This window comes from Bombina bombina, chromosome 1, assembly GCF_027579735.1.
Source record: "Bombina bombina isolate aBomBom1 chromosome 1, aBomBom1.pri, whole genome shotgun sequence".
Classification (NCBI taxonomy): domain Eukaryota; kingdom Metazoa; phylum Chordata; class Amphibia; order Anura; family Bombinatoridae; genus Bombina; species Bombina bombina.
This window is the reverse complement of record NC_069499.1, coordinates 33,010,665-33,030,306: the sequence shown is the minus strand read 5'-3', so window position 1 is coordinate 33,030,306 and position 19,642 is coordinate 33,010,665.

The window sequence follows — 19,642 nt, the reverse complement described above, 5'->3', positions numbered from 1 at the left end:
TGTTCTGCTGGTAGCTCCGGCATGGCCTCACAGGTTTTGGTATGCGGATCCTGTCCGGATGGCCTCTTGCCATCCGTAGACTCTTCCGCTACGACCAGACCTTCTGTCGCAAGGTCCTTTTTTCCATCAGGATCTCAAATCCTTAAATTTAAAGGTATGGAGATTGAACGCTTGATTCTTGGTCAAAGAGGTTTCTCTGACTCTGTGATTAATACTATGTTACAGGCTCGTAAATCTGTATCCAGAGAGATATATTATAGAGTCTGGAAGACTTATATTTCTTGGTGTCTTTCTCATCATTTTTCTTGGCATTCTTTTAGAATCCCGAGAATTTTACAGTTTCTTTAGGATGGTTTAGATAAAGGTTTATCCGCAAGTTCTTTGAAAGGACAAATCTCTGCTCTTTCTGTTCTTTTTCACAGAAAGATTGCTAATCTTCCTGATATTCATTGTTTTGTACAAGCTTTGGTTCGTATAAAACCTGTCATTAAGTCAATTTCTCCACCTTGGAGTTTGAATTTGGTTCTGGGGGCTCTTCAAGCTCCTCCGTTTGAACCTATGCATTCATTGGACATTAAATTACTTTCTTGGAAAGTTTTGTTCCTTTTGGCAATCTCTTCTGCCAGAAGAGTTTCTGAATTATCTGCTCTTTCTTGTGAGTCTCCTTTTCTGATTTTTCATCAGGATAAGGCAGTGTTGCGAACTTCTTTTGAATTTTTACCTAAAGTTGTGAATTCCAACAACATTAGTAGAGAAATTGTGGTTCCTTCATTATGTCCTAATCCTAAGAATTCTAAGGAGAAATCGTTGCATTCTTTGGATGTTGTTAGAGCTTTGAAATATTATGTTGAAGCTACTAAGTCTTTCCGAAAGACTTCTAGTTTATTTGTTATCTTTTCCGGTTCTAGAAAAGGCCAGAAAGCTTCTGCCATTTCTTTGGCATCTTGGTTGAAATCTTTAATTCATCTTGCCTATGTTGAGTCGGGTAAAACTCCGCCTCAAAGGATTACAGCTCATTCTACTAGGTCAGTTTCTACTTCCTGGGTGTTTAGGAATGAAGCTTCGATTGATCAGATTTGCAAAGCAGCAACTTGGTCCTCTTTGCATACTTTTACTAAATTCTACCATTTTGATGTCTTTTCTTCTTCTGAAGCAGTTTTTGGTAGAAAAGTACTTCAGGCAGCGGTTTCAGTTTGAATCTTCTGCTTATGTTTTTTCTTTAAACTTTATTTTGGGTGTGGATTATTTTCAGCAGGAATTGGCTGTCTTTATTTTATCCCTCCCTCTCTAGTGACTCTTGCGTGGAAAGATCCACATCTTGGGTAATCATTATCCCATACGTCACTAGCTCATGGACTCTTGCTAATTACATGAAAGAAAACATAATTTATGTAAGAACTTACCTGATAAATTCATTTCTTTCATATTAGCAAGAGTCCATGAGGCCCGCCCTTTTTTTGTGGTGGTTATGATTTTTGTATAAAGCACAATTATTCCAATTCCTTATTTTATATGCTTTCGCACTTTTTTATCACCCCACTTCTTGGCTATTCGTTAAACTGAATTGTGGGTGTGGTGAGGGGAGTATTTATAGGCATTTTGAGGTTTGGGAAACTTTGCCCCTCTTGGTAGGAATGTATATCCCATACGTCACTAGCTCATGGACTCTTGCTAATATGAAAGAAATGAATTTATCAGGTAAGTTCTTACATAAATTATGTTTTTGTGAGATACTATATATATATATATATATATATATATATATATATATATATATATATTTGAAAATTATCCCAAAATGCTACTTATCCTAGTTTACTAGTACACTAAATTTTGTCACCATATGCTAAACTTTAATGCATTTTACGCTTTTTTGGGGGGTTTAAAAAATATTGTCTTTATCCAGACTCCTAACCTGTAAATGGAGATAGAAGGAGCATATAGTTTTATTTATTATTTAGTGCTTTGTTTATTTGATCTCTTGCATTATACAATTAAACAAAATAAAAACATAATTAAAATTAAACACTAAAGAACCTATATAAGTTAATCTATACCAATACAGACTAAAACTGCTAACAGTACCTAAAATATGCAAATGTTCCTATTTGTGCTATTAGCCAAAGTTTTAACAAACTATTCCAGTATGTGAGTAGGATGTCTATGCACAGAAAGTGTTAACTCAGAGCACATTGCAATTAAAAAGATACCTTATTTAAACCCCTCTGGACTAGACTATGGACCCTCTGCGCTAAAATGGGACTCAAACACCATGCTCTGAGCTCACTATTCCAGTCTCTGTATAATGACTTTTTCGTAATAATCACACTTTTACCAGATGATAGCTAAAATATAAAACCTTGAGGTTTTCGTCCTCTTGGGCTGAACTGTATTAGTTTTGATTATTGACCATTATACAAAAGTTCAGAGCCTTGAAAGATATATGTTAAATTTCTTTTACATTCACTCTGCTTTTGGAATATCATAATATCATATGTATGCTGGTTATAATTTTCACCTCAAGAGTGGAAGCATTCCCAGCTGCTTTCTCCAGTGTGTTCAAAGGGCTCATAGCCTCATACACACTGCATCTCCCCCTACATGGCTCATAGCACATACAAACACAGCAAAGACGATGGGGCGTGACCTCATGCAAAACTTTATGCCTTTCCGGAAGCTCGCTCCCCACTACTGCACAATGTATGCAGGGAATTAGAGTCCAGAACTGAAGTGGCACAATACTGAGAGGGAAATGGTAAACTATAAATTCCAGAATGCTTTGTAACTCCCAGAATACTGTGCTGCTTCCACTAAAATGGAGGTACGTTCATGGGAATTAAAAGAAAACATATGGACATTTAGATGTCTTTTTTTTTGTAATTGGCAAGAGTCCATGAGTTAGTGACGTATGGGATATACAATCCTACCAGGAGGGGCAAAGTTTCCCAAACCTCAAAATGCCTATAAATACACCCCTCACCACATTCACAATTCAGTTTTACAAACTTTGCCTCCTATGGAGGTGGTGAAGTAAGTTTGCGCTAGATTTCTACGTTGACATGCGCTTCTCAGCGTGCTGAAGCCGGTTCCTCTCAGAGTGCAGTGAATGACAGAGGGATGGGAAGGGAGTATTACCTATTGAATACAGTGCTTGATTTTCTTCTGTGATATGCGCTTCTCAGCATTTTGAAGCCCGATTCCTCTCTAAATACAGTGAATGTCAGAGGGACGTGAAGGGAGTATCACCTATTGAAAATTCTATGGTTTCTCCTACATTGGTGTGTCCGGTCCACGGCTTCATCCTTACTTGTGGGATATTCTCTTCCCCTACAGGAAATGGCAAAGAGAGCACACAGCAAGGGCTGTCCATATAGCCCCCCCTCTGGCTCCGCCCCCCAGTCATTCTCTTTGCCGCTCTTAACAAGTAGCATCTCCACGGGGATGGTAAAGAGTATGTGGTGTTAGTTGTAGTTTTTATTTCTTCTATCAAGAGTTTGTTATTTTAAAATAGTGCCGGTTTGTACTATTTACTCTACAACAGAAAGTGATGAAGAGTTCTGTTAAAAGAGGAGTATGATTTTAGCACCAGTAACTAAAATCCATTGCTGTTCCCACGCAGGACTGTTGAAACCAGAGAACTTCAGTTGGGGGGAACAGTTTGCAGACTTTTCTGCTCCAGGTATAACCAGTCTATTTTCTAGCAAGACATAGTAATGCTAGAAGACTGTCAGTTTTCCCTTATGGGATCGGTAAGCCATTTTCTTAGACTCATAACAGAATTAAGGCTTATAAAATGGGCTCTATGCTGGTTGACACTATTGTGGGCTAAATCGATTGGTTTATATCATATTTCTATGTCATTTGGAGTGTTTTGTGTATTTGAAAACACTTTTGGGAACGTTTTTATTCGCCTGGCAGTTGTTTAGATGCCTAATCTAGTCAGGAAGGCCCCTTCACTCTGGTATGCAGAGGGAGGAGGCCTCATTTTCGCGCCTCAGTTGCGCAGTTACTTCCAGAGGCAGTGCATGCAGCTTCATGTGAGAGGGTCCTGTGGCTAAAAAACGGACTCAGGAAGGCTTATTTCTGTGGTGAATAACCCCTAAGGAAGGTAAAAGCTGCAGCAAAGTCTGTGGCAGGGACTGTAGTGTGTTTAAACTGGTAAATTGAACAAATAGCTCCGGTTTGCATTTAAGGGTTTAGAGACTTGAAATTTGGTGTGCAATACTTTCAAAGCATTAAGACACTGGGGTGTAAATTTTGTAAAGATCGGATATTTCCTTCATAGTTTTTCAAACATTCAGAAATAAAGTGTGGGCTTTTTATTATTTAAAGAGACAGTAACGGTTTTGTTTAAAAACGTTTTTATTGCATTAATAGCTTGCCAAATTCTGTCTAACATGTCTGTACCTTCAGATAGCATATGTTCTGTGTGTATGGAGGCCAAGGTGGTTCCCCCTTTAAATGTATGTACAAATTGTGCCATGGCGTCCAAACAAAGTAAGGACAGTACTGTCACATTTAATAAGGTTGCCCAAGATGATTCTTCAAATGAAGGTAGTGGGGATAGCTCCTCATCCTCTCCTTCTGTTTTAACACCAGTTTTGCCCGCGCAGGCGATACCTAGTACATCTAGCGCGCCAATGCTTGTTACTATGCAGCAATTAACTGCAGTAATGGATAATTCTATAGCAAATCTTTTATCCAAACTGCCAGCATTTCCCAGAAAGCGTGATTGCTCAGTTTTAAACACAGAGGATGAGCAAGTTGGCGCTGACGATAATTTATCTGTTATACCCTCACATCAATCTGAATTGGCAGTGAGGGAGGGGTCTGTCTGAAGGAGAAATTTCTGATTCAGGAAAAGTTTCTCAGCAGGCAGAACCTGATATCGTGGCATTTAAATTTAAGTTAGAACATCTCCGCGCCCTGCTTAAGGAGGTGCTAACTACTCTCGATGATTGTGACTCTTTGGTGATTCCAGAGAAGTTGTGCAAAATTGACAAATTCTTAGAGATCCCTGTGCACGCTGATGCCTTTCCGATACCCAAGAGGGTGGCGGACATAGTGACTAAGGAGTGGGAGAAGCCAGGTATACCTTTTTGTTCCACCTCCTATATTTAAGAAAATGTTCCCCATTGTCGACCCCAGAAGGGACGCATGGCAAACGGTCCCTAAGGTTGAGGGGGCAGTTTCAACGTTAGCCAAGCGCACAACTATTCCTATTGAGGACAGTTGCGCTTTCAAAGATCCTATGGCTAAAAAATTGGAAGGATTGCTTAAAAAGATATTTGTTCAGCAAGGTTTCCTTCTTCAACCAATTTCGTGCATTATTCCTGTCACCACGGCAGCGTCTTTTTGGTTCGAGGAACTAGAAAATTCGCTCCAAAAGGAGACTCCATATGATGAAGTCATGGACAGAATTCACGCACTAAAGTTGGCTAATTCCTTTATTTTGGATGCCGCTTTTCAATTGGCTAAGTTAGCGGCGAAAAATTCAGGTTTTGCAATAGTGGCGCGCAGAGCGCTTTGGCTAAAATCTTGGTCGGCGGATGTGTCGTCCAAAACAAAATTGCTTAATATTCCTTTCAAGGGTAAGACCCTTTTCGGGACGGAATTGAAAGAGATTATTTCAGACATCACTGGGGGAAAGGGCCATGCCCTCCCACAGGATAGGCCTTTCAAGGCTAAGAACAAATCTAATTTTCGTTCCTTTCGCAATTTCAGTAACGGACCGACTCCTAACTCTGCAGCCTCTAGACAAGAGGGTAACGCTTCCCAGCCTAAACCAGCATGGAAACCATTGCAAGGCTGGAACAAGGGTAAACAGGCCAAGAAGCCTGCTGCTGCTACCAAGACAGCATGAAGGGGTAGCCCCCGATCCGGGACCGGATCTAGTAGGGGGCAGACTTTCTCTCTTTGCTCAGGCTTGGGCAAGAGATGTTCCGGATCCCTGGGCACTAGAAATAGTCTCTCAGGGGTATCTTCTAGAGTTCAAGGAACTTCCTCCAAGGGGAAGGTTCCACATGTCTCGCTTATCTTCAGACCAGATAAAGAGACAGGCATTCTTACATTGCGTAGGAGACCTATTAAAGATGGGAGTGATACACCCAGTTCCAACAGCGGAACAAGGTCTGGGTTTTTACTCAAACCTGTTTGTAGTTCCCAAAAAAGAGGGAACTTTCAGGCCAATTCTGGATCTAAAAATTCTAAACAAATTCCTCAGAGTTCCATCATTCAAAATGGAAACCATTCGGACAATTTTACCAACAATCCAGGAGGGTCAATATATGACTACCGTGGACTTAAAGGATGCGTACCTGCATATTCCTATCCACAAAGATCATCATCAGTTCCTGAGGTTCGCCTTTCTGGACAAACATTACCAGTTCGTGGCTCTTCCATTCTGTTTAGCCACTGCTCCCAGAATTTTCACAAAGGTGCTAGGGTCCCTTCTAGCGGTTCTAAGACCGAGGGGCATTGCTGTAGCACCTTACCTAGACGACATTCTAATCCAAGCGTCGTCCCTTTCCAAAGCAAGGGCTCATACAGACATTGTTTTAGCCTTTCTCAGGTCTCACGGGTGGAAGGTGAACGTAGAAAAGAGTTCCCTGTCCCCTTCCACAAGGGTTCCCTTTCTGGGAACAATAATAGATTCTGTAGAAATGAAGGTTTTCCTGACAGAGGTCAGAAAATTAAAGCTTCTAAACGCTTGTCAAGTTCTTCAATCTATTCCTCAGCCTTCCATAGCTCGGTGCATGGAGGTAATAGGATTAATGGTTGCAGCAATGGACGTGGTTCCTTTTGCTCGAATTCATCTAAGACCATTACAACTGTGCATGCTCAAACAGTGGAATGGGGATTATGCAGACTTGTCTCCCCAGATTCAAGTAGACCAGGTAACCAGAGACTCACTCCGCTGGTGGTTGACTCAGGATCACCTGTCTCAGGGAATGAGTTTTCGCAGACCAGAGTGGGTCATCGTCACGACCGACGCCAGTCTCTTAGGCCGGGGCTCGGTCTGGGACTCCCTGAAAGCTCAGGGTCTTTGGTCTCGGGAAGAGTCTCTCCTCCCGATAAACATTTTGGAACTGAGAGCGATATTCAATGCGCTCCTGGCCTGGTCTCACCTAGCGAAAGCCAGATTCATAAGATTTCAGTCGGACAACATGACGACTGTAGCGTACATCAATCATCAGGGGGAACAAAGAGTTCCTTGGCGATGAGAGAGGTATCCAAGATCATCAAATGGGAGGAGGATCACTCCTGCCACCTATCTGCAATTCACATCCCAGGAGTAGACAACTGGGAGGTGGATTATTTAAGTCATCAGACTTTCCATCCGGGGGAGTGGGAACTCCACCCCGGAGGTCTTTGCCCAGTTAACTCAACTATGGGGCACTCCAGATATGGATCTGATGGCGTCTCGTCAGAACTCCAAGGTTCCTTGATACGGGTCCAGATCCAGGGATCCCAAGGCGACACTAGTGGATTTCTGATATGATTTCAAAGGAATGGTATAGGCCTGGTACTTCTTTTATTCCTTTGTCTAGGTTTAAAAAGTTGTATCCTTTGCCAGCAGCCAGATTGGAGTTTTGGGAAAAAATCCCCAAAGTTGCTGGGCTATTTCTGCTCTTGCCAAACGTACTACTATCCCTATGGAAGATAGTACTTCCTTTAGATAGGAAATTTGAATCTTATCTAAGGAAAGCTTATTTATTTTCTGGCTATCTTCTCAGGTCTGAAATTTCTATAGCTGATGTTGCAGCTGCATCAACCTTCTGGATCGAAAGCTTAGCGCAACAGGAAACAGATTCTGATTTTTCTAGCATTGTTCGCTTGCTTCAACATGCTAATCATTTTATCTCTGATGCTATTTTTGATATCATCAAAATTGATGTTAAATCTATGTCTTTAGCTATTTTAGCTAGACGAGCTTTGTGGCTCAAATATTGGAATGCTGACATAGTATCTAAGGCTAGATTACTATCTCTTTCTTTCCAAGGTAACAATTGATTTGGTTCTCAGTTTGATTTGATTATTTCAACTGTCACTGGGAGAAAGGGAGTTTTTTTTACCTCAGGATAAAAGATCTGAAGGCAAATCTAAAGCTTCTAATAGTTTTCGTTCTTTTCGACAGAATAAGGAACAGGAACCAAATCCTTCCCCCAAGGAATCTGGTTCCAATTGGAAGCCTTCTTCATGTTTGAATAAGTCTAAGCCTTTTAAGAAACCAAAGCCAGCCCCCAAGTCTGCATGATGGTGCGGCCCTCATTCCAGTTCAGCTGGTGGGGGGCAGATTAAAATTTTTCTAGAACGTTTCCGCAGATTCTGTCCAAAATCATTGGATTCAGAGCATTGTCTCTCAAGGGTATCAAATAGGATTCAGAATAAGACCTCCTGTGAGAAGATTTTTTCTCTCACGCGTTTCTGCAAATCCAGTGAAGGCTCAGGCTTTTCTGAAGTGTGTTTCAGATCTAGAGCTTTCAGGGGTAATTATACCATTTCCATTTCAGGAACAGGGTCTGGCGTTTTATTCAAATCTATTCATTGTCCCAAAGAAAGAAAATTCATTCAGGCCAATTTTGGATCTGAAAATTTTGAACCGTTTTGTAAGAATGCCAACTTTCAAAATGGTGACTATAAGGACTATTCTGCCTTTTGTTCAGCAAGGGCATTATATGTCCACAATAGACTTACAGGATGCATATCTTCACATTCCAATTCATCCAAATCACTATCGGTTTCTGAGATTCTCTTTTCTAGACGAGCATTACCAATTTGTCGCTCTTCCATATGGCCTAGCGACAGTTCCAAGAATTTTTTCAAAGGTTCTCGGTGCCCTACTCTCTGTAATCAGAGAACAGGGTATTGCGGTGTTTCCTTATTTGGATGATATCTTAGTACTGGCTCAGTCTTTACATTCTGCAGAATCTCACACAAATCAACTAGTGTTGTTATTTCAAAGACATGGTTGGAGGATCAATTTACCAAACATTTCCTTGATTCCTCAAACAAGGGTCACCTTTTTAGGTTTCCAGATAGATTCAGTGTCCATGACTCTGTCTCTAACAGACAAGAGACAAATAAAATTGTTTTCAGCTTGTCAGGAACCTTCAGTCTCAGTCATTCCCTTTAGTGGCTTTGTGCATGGAAGTTTTAGGTCTCATGACTGCAGCATCGGACGCTCCCCCCTTTGCTCATTTTCATATGAGACCTCTCCAGCTTTGTATGCTGAATCAATGATGCAGGGATTATACAAAGATATCACAATTAATATCCTTAAATCCCAATGTTTGACTCTCTCTGACTTGGTGGTTAGACCACCATTGTATAGTTCAAGGAGCCTACTTTGTTCGTCCAATCTGGACTGTAATCACAACAGATGCAAGTCTTTCAGGTTGGGGAGCTGTCTGGGGATCTCTGACAGCACAAGGGGTTTGGAAATCTCAAGAGGCGAGGTTACCAATCAATATTTTAGATTTCTGTGTTATTTTCAGGGCTCTTCAGGTTTGGCCTCTATTAAAGAGAGAACCATTCATTTGTTTTCAGACAGACAATATCACAACTGTGGCATATGTCAATCATCAGTGTGGGACTCGCAGTCCCTAGCTAAGAAAGAAGTATCTCGAATTCTTGCTTGGGCGGAATCCAGCTCTTGTCTAATTTCTGCGGTACATATCCCAGGTGTAGACAATTGGGAAGCGGATTATCTCAGCCGTCAGACTTTACATCCGGGGGAGTGGTCACTCCATCCAGATGTTTTTTCAGATTGTTCAGATCTGGGGTCTTCCAGAAATAGATCTGATGGCTTCCCATCTGAACAAGAAACTTCCCAGGTACCTGTCCAGGTACAGGGATCCTCAGGCGGAGTCGGTGGATGCGTTAGCATTTCCTTGGTTTTACCAACCTGCTTATATCTTCCCGCCTCTAGTTCTTCTTCTTCCAAAAGTGATCTCCAAGTTCATCATGGAACATTTGTTTGTGTTTCTGGTAGCACCAGCATGGCCTCACAGGTTCTGGTATGCGGACCTTGTCCGGTTATCTAGTTGTCAACCTTTGCCATCTTCTGTCTCGAGGACAGTTTTTTCCATCAGGATCTCAAATCATTAAATTTGAAGGTATGGAAATTGAACGCTTAGTGCTTAGTCATAGAGGTTTCTCTGACTCACTGATTGATACTATGTTACAGGCTCGTAAATCTGTTTCTAGGAAGATTTATTATCGAGTTTGGAAGACTTACATTTCATGGTGTTCTTTTCATAAATTCTCCTGGCATTCTTTTAGAATTCCTAGAATTTTACAGTTTCTTCAAGATGGTTTGGATAAAGGGTTGTCTGCAAGTTCCTTGAAGGGACAAATCTCTGCTCTTTCTGTTTTATTTCACAGAAAGATTGCTAAACTTCCTGATATTTACTGTTTTGTTCAGGCTTTGGTTCGTATCAAGCCTGTCATTAAATCAATCTCTCCTCCTTGGAGTCTTAATTTGGTCTTGAGAGCTTTACAGGCTCCTCCTTTTCAGTCTTTGCATTCTTTGGATATTAAACTACTTTCTTGGAAAGTGTTGTTCTCTTCGTTTTCTGAATTATCTGCTCTTTCTTGTGAATCTCCTTTTCTGATTTTTCATCAAGATAAGGCAGTTTTGCGGACTTCATTTAAATTTTTACCTAATGTTGTGAATTCTAACAACATTAATAGGGAAATTGTTGTCCCCTCTTTGTGTCCTAATTCTAAGAATTCTTTGGAGAGGTCCTTACATTCTCTGGATGTTGTAAGAGCTTTGAAATATTATGTTGAAACAACTAAAGATTTCAGGAAGACTTCTAGTCTATTTGTTGTCTTTTTTTTGTTCTTGGAAAGGTCAGAAAGCTTCTGCAATTTCCTTGGCATCTTAGTTAAAGCTTTTGATTCATAAGGCTTATGTGGAGTCGGGTCAGGCCCCGCCTCAGAGAATCACAGCTCATTCTACTAGATCAGTCTCCACTTCGTGGGCTTTTAAGAATGAAGCTTCAGTTGATCAGATTTGCAAAGCAGCGACTTGGTCTTCTTTACAGACATTTACTAAATTCTACCGTTTTGATGTATTTGCCTCTTCAGAAGCAGTTTTTGGTAGAAAAGTTCTTCAGGCAGCTGTTTCAGTTTGATTCATCTGCTTGTGTTTTACGTTTTTTTCTTTTCAATTATAAGAAAAACTTATTCTTTTGGTTGTGGATTTAATTTTTCAGCAGAAAATGGCTGTTTTTATTGTATCCCTCCTTCTCTAGTGACTCTTCTGTGGAGTTCCACATTTTGGGTATTACTATCCCATATGTCACTATCTCATGGACTCTTGCCAATTACATGAAAGAAAACATAATTTCTCTTGTAAGGTGTATCCGGTCCACGGATCATCCATTACTTGTGGGATATTCTCCTTCCCAACAGGAAGCTGCAAGAGGATCACCCACAGCAGAGCTGTTTCAAATTCTGACCTTTTTTATTATTCTTAAAGGCACAGTACCGTTTTTATTTTTTGCTTGTTAACTTTCTGTAAAGTGTTTTCCAAGCTTGCTGGTCTCATTGCTAGTCTGTTTAAACATGTCTGACATAGAGGAAACTCCTTGTTCATTATGTTTAGAAGCCATTGTGGAACCCCCTCTTAGAATGTGTACCAAATGTACTGATTTCACTTTAAGTTATAAAGACCATATTCTGTCTTTAAAAGATTTATCACCAGAGGAATCTGACAAGGGGGAAGTTATGCCGACTAACTCGCCCCACGTATCAGAGCCTTTGACTCCCACTCAAGGGACTCACGCTCAAGAGGCGCCAAGTACATCTAGCGCGCCCATGGCGTTTACTTTACAAGACATGGCGGCAGTCATGGATAATACACTGTCGGCGGTATTATCCAGACTACCTGGGTTACGAGGAAAGCGAGACAGCTCTGGGGTTAGAAGAAATACAGAGCACTCTGATGCTTTAGTAGCTATGTCTGATACCCCCTCACAATATGCAGAAGCTGAGGAAGGAGAGCTTCTTTCTGTGGGTGATGTTTCTGACTCAGGTAAGATGATTCAGCCTGATTCTGATATGGCAACATTTAAATTTAAGCTTGAACACCTCCGCGTGTTGCTCAGGGAGGTTTTAGCTACTCTGAATGACTGTTACACCATTGTAGTGCCAGAGAAATTGTGCAGATTGGATAAATACTATGCAGTGCCTGTTTACACTGATGTTTTTCCAATACCTAAAAGGTTTTCAGAAATTATTACTAAGGAATGGGATAGACCAGGTGTACCGTTCTCTCCCCCTCCTATTTTTAAGAAATTGTTTCCAATAGATGCCGCCACACGGGACTTATGGCAAACGGTCCCTAATGTGGAGGGAGCAGTTTCTACCCTAGCTAAGCGTACTACTATCCCCGTCGAGGACAGTTGTGCTTTCTTAGATCCAATGGATAAAAAGTTAGAGGGTTACCTTAAGAAAATGTTTATTCAACAAGCTTTTATTCTACAGCCTCTTGCATGCATTGCCCCAGTCACTGCTGCGGCGGCCTTCTGGTTTGAGTCTCTGGAAGAGGCTTTACAGGTAGAGACCACATTGGACGATATACTTGACAAGCTTAGAGCACTTAAGCTAGCCAATTCATTTGTTTCTGATGCCATTGTTCATTTGACTAAACTAACGGCTAAGAATTCTGGTTTTGCTATTCAGGCGCGTAGGGCGCTATGGCTTAAATCATGGTCAGCTGACGTTACTTCAAAGTCTAAGCTTCTTAATATTCCCTTCAAGGGACAGACCCTATTCGGGCCTGGTTTGAAGGAGATAATTTCTGATATCACGGGAGGAAAAGGTCATGCCCTCCCTCAGGACAGGTCTAATAAATCAAGGGCCAAACAGACTAATTTTCGTGCCTTTCGAAACTTTAAGACGAGCACGGCATCAACTTCCTCTAATACAAAACAAGAGGGAACTTTTGCCCAGTCCAAGTCGGTCTGGAGACCTAACCAGGCTTGGAACAAAGGTAAGCAGGCCAAAAAGCCTGCTGCTGCCTCTAAGACAGCATGAAGGATTGGCCTCCGATCCGGTAACGGATCTAGTAGGGGGCAGACTTTCTCTCTTCGCCCAGGCTTGGGAAAGAGATGTCCAGGATCCCTGGGCATTGGAAATTGTATCCCAGGGATATCTTCTGGACTTCAAAGCTTCCCCTCCAAAAGGGAGATTTCACCTTTCACAATTATCTGCAAACCAGATAAAGAGAGAGGCATTCTTACATTGTGTTCAAGACCTCCAAGTTATGGGAGTGATCCACCCAGTTCCAAAGGAGGAACAGGGACAAGGATTCTATTCAAATCTGTTTGTGGTTCCCAAGAAAGAGGGAACCTTCAGACCAATCTTAGATCTCAAGATCCTAAACAAATTTCTCAGGGTCCCATCATTCAAGATGGAGACTATTCGTACCATCCTACCTATGATCCAGGAGGGTCAATACATGACTACAGTGGATTTAAAGGATGCTTATCTTCACATTCCGATTCACAAAGATCATCATCGGTTTCTCAGGTTTGCCTTCCTGGACAGGCATTACCAGTTTGTAGCTCTTCCCTTTGGGTTAGCTACAGCTCCAAGAATCTTTACAAAGGTTCTGGGGTCACTTCTGGCGGTCCTAAGGCCGCGGGGCATAGCAGTGGCCCCTTATTTAGACGACATTCTGATACAGGCGTCAAATTTCCAAATTGACAAGTCTCATACGGACATAGTTCTGGCATTTCTGAGGTCGCACGGGTGGAAAGAGAACGAAGAGAAGAGTTCTCTATCCCCTCTCACAAGAGTTTCCTTTCTGGGAACTCTGATAGATTCTGTAGAAATGAGGATTTACCTGACAGAGACCAGGTTATCAAAGCTTCTAAATTCTTGCCGTGCTCTTTATTCTACTTCTCGCTCTTCGGTGGCTCAGTGTATGGAAGTAATCGGCTTAATGGTAGCGGCAATGGACATAGTGCCGTTTGCCCGAGATTCTCTTCTCTGGTGGCTATCTCGGGCCCATCCATCCAAAGGTATGACCTTTCGCAGGCCAGATTGGACAATAGTAACGACAGATGCCAGCCTTCTAGGCTGGGGGGCAGTCTTGAACTCCCTGAAGGCTCCGGGATCGTGGACTCAGGAGGAGACCCTCCTTCCAATAAACATTCTGGAACTAAGAGCGATATTCAATGCTCTCCAGGCTTGGCCTCAGCTAGCGACAATGAGGTTCATCAGATTTCAGTCGGACAACATCACGACTGTGGCTTACATCAACCATCAAGGGGGAACAAGGAGTTCCCTAGCGATGTTGGAAGTTTCAAAGATAATTCGTTGGGCAGAGATTCACTCTTGCCATCTATCAGCTATCCATATCCCAGGTGTAGAGAACTGGGAGGCAGATTTTCTAAGTCGACAGACTTTTCATCCGGGGGAGTGGGAACTCCATCCGGAGGTGTTTGCACAATTGGTTCAACGTTGGAGCAAACCAGAACTGGATCTCATGGCGTCTCGCCAGAACGCCAAACTTCCTTGTTACGGATCCATGTCCAGGGATCCCAAGGCAACGCTGATAGATGCTCTAGCAGCGCCTTGGTCCTTCAACCTGGCTTATGTGTTTCCTCTGCTCCCTCGTCTGATTGCCAAAATCAAGCAGAAGAGAGCATCAGTGATTTTGATAGCACCTGCGTGGCCACGCAGGACTTGGTATGCAGATCTGGTGGACATGTCATCCCTTCCACCATGGACTCTGCCTCGGAGACAGGACCTTCTACTTCAGGGTCCTTTCAACCATCCAAATCTAATTTCTCTGAGACTGACTGCCTGAAGATTGAACACTTGATTTTATCAAAGCGTGGCTTCTCCGAGTCAGTCATTGATACCTTAATTCAGGCACGAAAGCCTGTCACCAGGAATATCTATCATAAGATATGGCGTAAATATCTTTATTGGTGTTAATCCAAGGGTTACTCATGGAGTCAAGTCAAGATTCCCAGGATATTATCTTTTCTCCAAGAAGGATTGGAAAAGGGATTGTCAGCTAGTTCCTTAAAGGGACAGATTTCTGCTCTGTCTATTCTTTTGCACAAACGTCTGGCGAATGTTCCAGACGTTCAGGCTTTTTTTCAGGCTTTAGTTAGAATCAAGCCTGTGTTTAAACCAGTTGCTCCGCCATGGAGTTTAAATTTGGTTCTTAAAGTTCTCCAAGGGGTTCTGTTTGAACCTCTTCATTCCATAGATATCAAGCTTTTATCTTGGAAAGTTCTGTTTTTGGTAGCTATTTCCTCGGCTTGTAGAGTTTCCGAGTTATCTGCCTTACAGTGTTATTCCCCTTATCTGCCATGCAGATAAGGTAGTTTTGCGTACCAAACCTGGGTTTTTACCTAAGGTGGTATCTAATAAGAATATCAATCATGAGATTGTTGTTCCGTCATTGTGTCCTAATCCTTCTTCATAGAAGGAACGTCTATTACACAATCTTGACGTGGTTCGTGCTTTAAAGTTTTATTTACAAGCTTCTAAAGATTTTCGTCAAACATCTGCTTTGTTTGTTGTCTACTCTGGACAGAGGAGAGGCCAAAAGGCTTTGGCAACTTCTCTTTCTTTTTGGCTAAGAAGTATAATACGGTTAGCTTATGAGACTGCTGGCCAGCAGCTTCCTGAAAGGATTACAGCTCATTCTACTAGAGCTGTGGCTTCCACATGGGCTTTTAAAAATGAGGCTTCTGTTGAATAGATTTGCAAGTTGGCGACTTGGTCTTCGCTTCATACTTTTTCAAAGTTTTATAAATTTGATACTTTTGCTTCTTCGGGGGCTATTTTTGGGAGAAAGGTTTTACAGGCAGTGGTACCTTCCGTTTAAGTACCTGCCTTGTCCCTCCCTTCATCCGTGTACTTTAACTTTGGTATTGGTATCCCACAAGTAATGGATGATCCGTGGACTGGATACACCTTACAAGAGAAAGCATAATTTATGCTTACCTGATAAATTTATTTCTCTTGTGGTGTATCCAGTCCACGGCCCGCCCTGTCATTTTAAGGCAGGTATATTTTATTTTTAAACTACAGTCACCACTGCACCCTATGGTTTCTCCTTTCTCTTGCTTGTCTTCGGTCGAATGACTGGAGGTGGCAGTTAGGGGAGGAGCTATATAGACAGCTCTGCTGTGGGTGATCCTCTTGCAGCTTCCTGTTGGGAAGGAGAATATCCCACAAGTAATGGATGATCCGTGGACTGGATACACCACAAGAGAAATAAATTTATCAGGTAAGCATACATTATGTTTTATGTAAGAACTTACCTGATAAATTAATTTCTTTCATATTGGAAAGAGTCCATGAGACCCACCCTTTTTATGGTGGTTATGTTTTTCTGTATAAAGCACAATTATATTTCCAGTTCCTTTTTTTGATGCTTTTTACTTGCTTTTTCTATCACCCCACTGCTTGGCTATTTGTTAAACTGAATTGTGGGTGTGGTGAGGGGTGTATTTATAGGCATTTTGAGGTTTGGGAAACTTTGCCCCTCCTGGTAGGATTGTATATCCCATACCTCACTAGCTCATGGACTCTTGCCAATATGAAAGAAATTAATTTATCAGGTAAGTTCTTACATAAATTATGTTTTTCTCCTGCAGTTTGTACTCCTTGTGGGGAGGAAAATTCGGGGGGAGGGTTCAGATGCCCCCCTCCCCCTTCCGCTCCCTCTGGACTCCCATGCATATACAATTGATGATCTTAAAGGGACATTAAACTTCTGTGCACAACTATAAAAAAATAGTAACTATTCACCATGCTTTTGCTTTTCAACCTGTTCCTGCTGCTCTTTTCAAATCAGTTCTCCTGTTTTAGTAGCTTAAAGGGACACTGAACCCAATTTTTTTTTTGTGTGATTCAGATAGAGCATGTAATTTTAAGCAACTTTCTAATTTACTTCTATTATCAATGTTTTTTTCATTCTCTTGGCATCTTTATTTGAAAAAGGAGGAAGGTAAGCGTACTAGCCGGCCCATCTTTGGTTCAGCACCTGGGTAGAGCTTATTGATGGCTAAATGTATATATGATATTTTCATTTAAAAATTGGCACTGCACTTGCATTTCTTTCATGTAATTGGCAAGAGTCCATGAGCTAGTGAGGTATGGGATTCAATCCTACCAGGAGGGGCAAAGTTTCCCAAACCTCAAAATGCCTATAAATACACCCCTCACCGCACCCACAATTTAGTTTTACAAACTTTGCCTCCTATGGAGGTGGTGAAGTAAGTTTGTGCTAAGATTTCTACGTTGATATGCGCTTCGCAGCATTGTTGAAGCCCAATTCCTCTCAGAGTACAGCGAATGTCAGAGGGACGTGAAGGGAGTATCACTTATTTGAATACGATGATTTCCCTAACGGGGATCTATTTCATAGGTTCTCTGTTATCGGTCGTAGAGATTCATCTCCTACCTTCCTTTTCAGATCGACGATATACTCTCAATTTACCATTACCTCTACTGATAACTGTTTCAGTACTGGTTTGGCTATCTGCTATATGTGGATGGGTGTCTTTTGGTAAATATGCTTTTTATTACTTAAGACACTCTCAGCTATGGTTTGGCACTTTATGCATTTATATAAAGTTCTAAATATATGTATTGTACTTATATTTGCCATGAGTCAGGTTCATGTATTTCCTTCTGCAGACTGTCAGTTTCATATTTGGGGAAAATAAACATTTTTTAAGAAATTTTTTTCTTACCTGGGGTTTAGTCTTTTTTTCAATGTGTCAAAAAGATTAAAGACAAAAGATTAAAGACAAAAGTGTCTTTTAATGAATCTTTTGCTATTAGTTTTTTATTGATGGCCATTGGGTGTTGATTAGGAAACCAGGCAGCACCTTCCGATTTTTACATTTTGTAGATGTATTGTAAAACTTGATTACTGTTTTATTTCCAACCAAAAATAAAGAAAAGTGATAAGTACAGGCTGCAACATTCTCAAAGCTCCTTAAGGAAAAATACATTGCTCTTTATGCTACCCACATATGAAATATTACAGAGCTTGAAACCACTCCTACAGGACATGGGCTTTCAGTTGCGCTCCTCTGTCAATGTCATTAGACAGTGAGCAAATTAAAGGTAGACCACTTATAAAACGAAGAGATTAGCTTCCTCTCCACCCACCTGGGGGTACAGTGTGGGCTCTGTAGCAGCAAAGAGTCCCCCGAGGGTCATAAATGAACAGAATATGGAAAATGTTGAAAGGAACAAGAGGAAGTCTGCTTGCACGGTGTAGTTACTTATATTAAAACTTGGCTGCTGTTCTAGCACACTACTAAATTAACCTCAATATCTGGCCATGACGGCAAAATGTCCATAGTAATTGTTTTTGTTGGCGTTTTACTTTAATATTAACTCATCGATCTAACATGAGCCTCTGTGCTTGGAATGCTAGACTAGCAGAGGGGTTTTTTTCTTACTTTTTTATGCAATCATGGAAAAATATGTTTCTGCTTGGAACAGTTGTCAAACAAGTTTCTTTCATCGACAATCAGACGCAGGGCAGCTGAGTGGAGCTGTTTAGTCTGGAGAGAATACCCAGGAGATTGGAGTCACTATAGGAAATGTAATTATACAGAAAACTCCTTATGTGTGGTGCGCTTTAAAACGTTAAATCGCAATGTTTATTCGCGTGAAAAATGAATATCACTTATAAGACTTTAAGCTAAAGAAAGTATGCGAAAAACTAGTCTGATAGTGATTTAATACTAATTAATTTTTAACTGCTTTTGGCTAAAGAAAACATATAGAGTTAATTATTGAAAATTATAAAAAAAAGTAGTTATTGCAAAGCCTAGGGAATATTTACCTTCCATTTGTCGTCTTTAAGATTTTAAATCATTATGTATAAGGAATCTTTGACATCAGTACATTTTTAAGATTAGGTTGGAAAAATAAAAGTTCCATTCATACTTTCTTGTTTTAGTATATGAAGACTGCTTAAAGGGACATGAAACCCATTTTTTTCTTTCTTTCATGATTTAGAAAGAGCATGCAATTTTAAACAACTTTCCAATTTACTTCTATTATCTAATTTGCTTTATTCTCTTTATATTTTTTGTTGAAAAGCATATCTAAATAGGCTCAATAGCTGCTGATTGGTGGTTGCACATAGATGCCTCGTGGAATTGGCTCACCCTTGTGTATTGCTATTTCTTCAACAAAGGATATCTGAAGAATGAAGCAAATTAAATAATAGAAGTAAATTGGAAAGTTGTTTGAAATTGTATTCTCTATCTGAATCATGAAAGAATGATTTTGGGTTTTATTTCCCTTTAACCCATTATCTGACAGAATGCTGCATTGCATTACCATGAAGTTAAAAAAAGACACCAGTAAAAAAAATATAGAAATGTCCATAGTTTTTAACTTTTTTTCAGAATTGAGGAGCACAATTATAGAGTCAGTATATGTAATTATTGAACTCCCCAGCAAGGGCAAAAGATAAACCATTTAGCAAACTCACAGTAGTGCAATATGCTGTTATAAAGTGTCCCAATAACTATAGTTACTAAAGGTCTATAAAATGAGATGAACATAATTTGTGCTTTCTGCTTGTCTTTATTATTAAGATATATCCCACTTCATTTCTTGCCTGATAGTT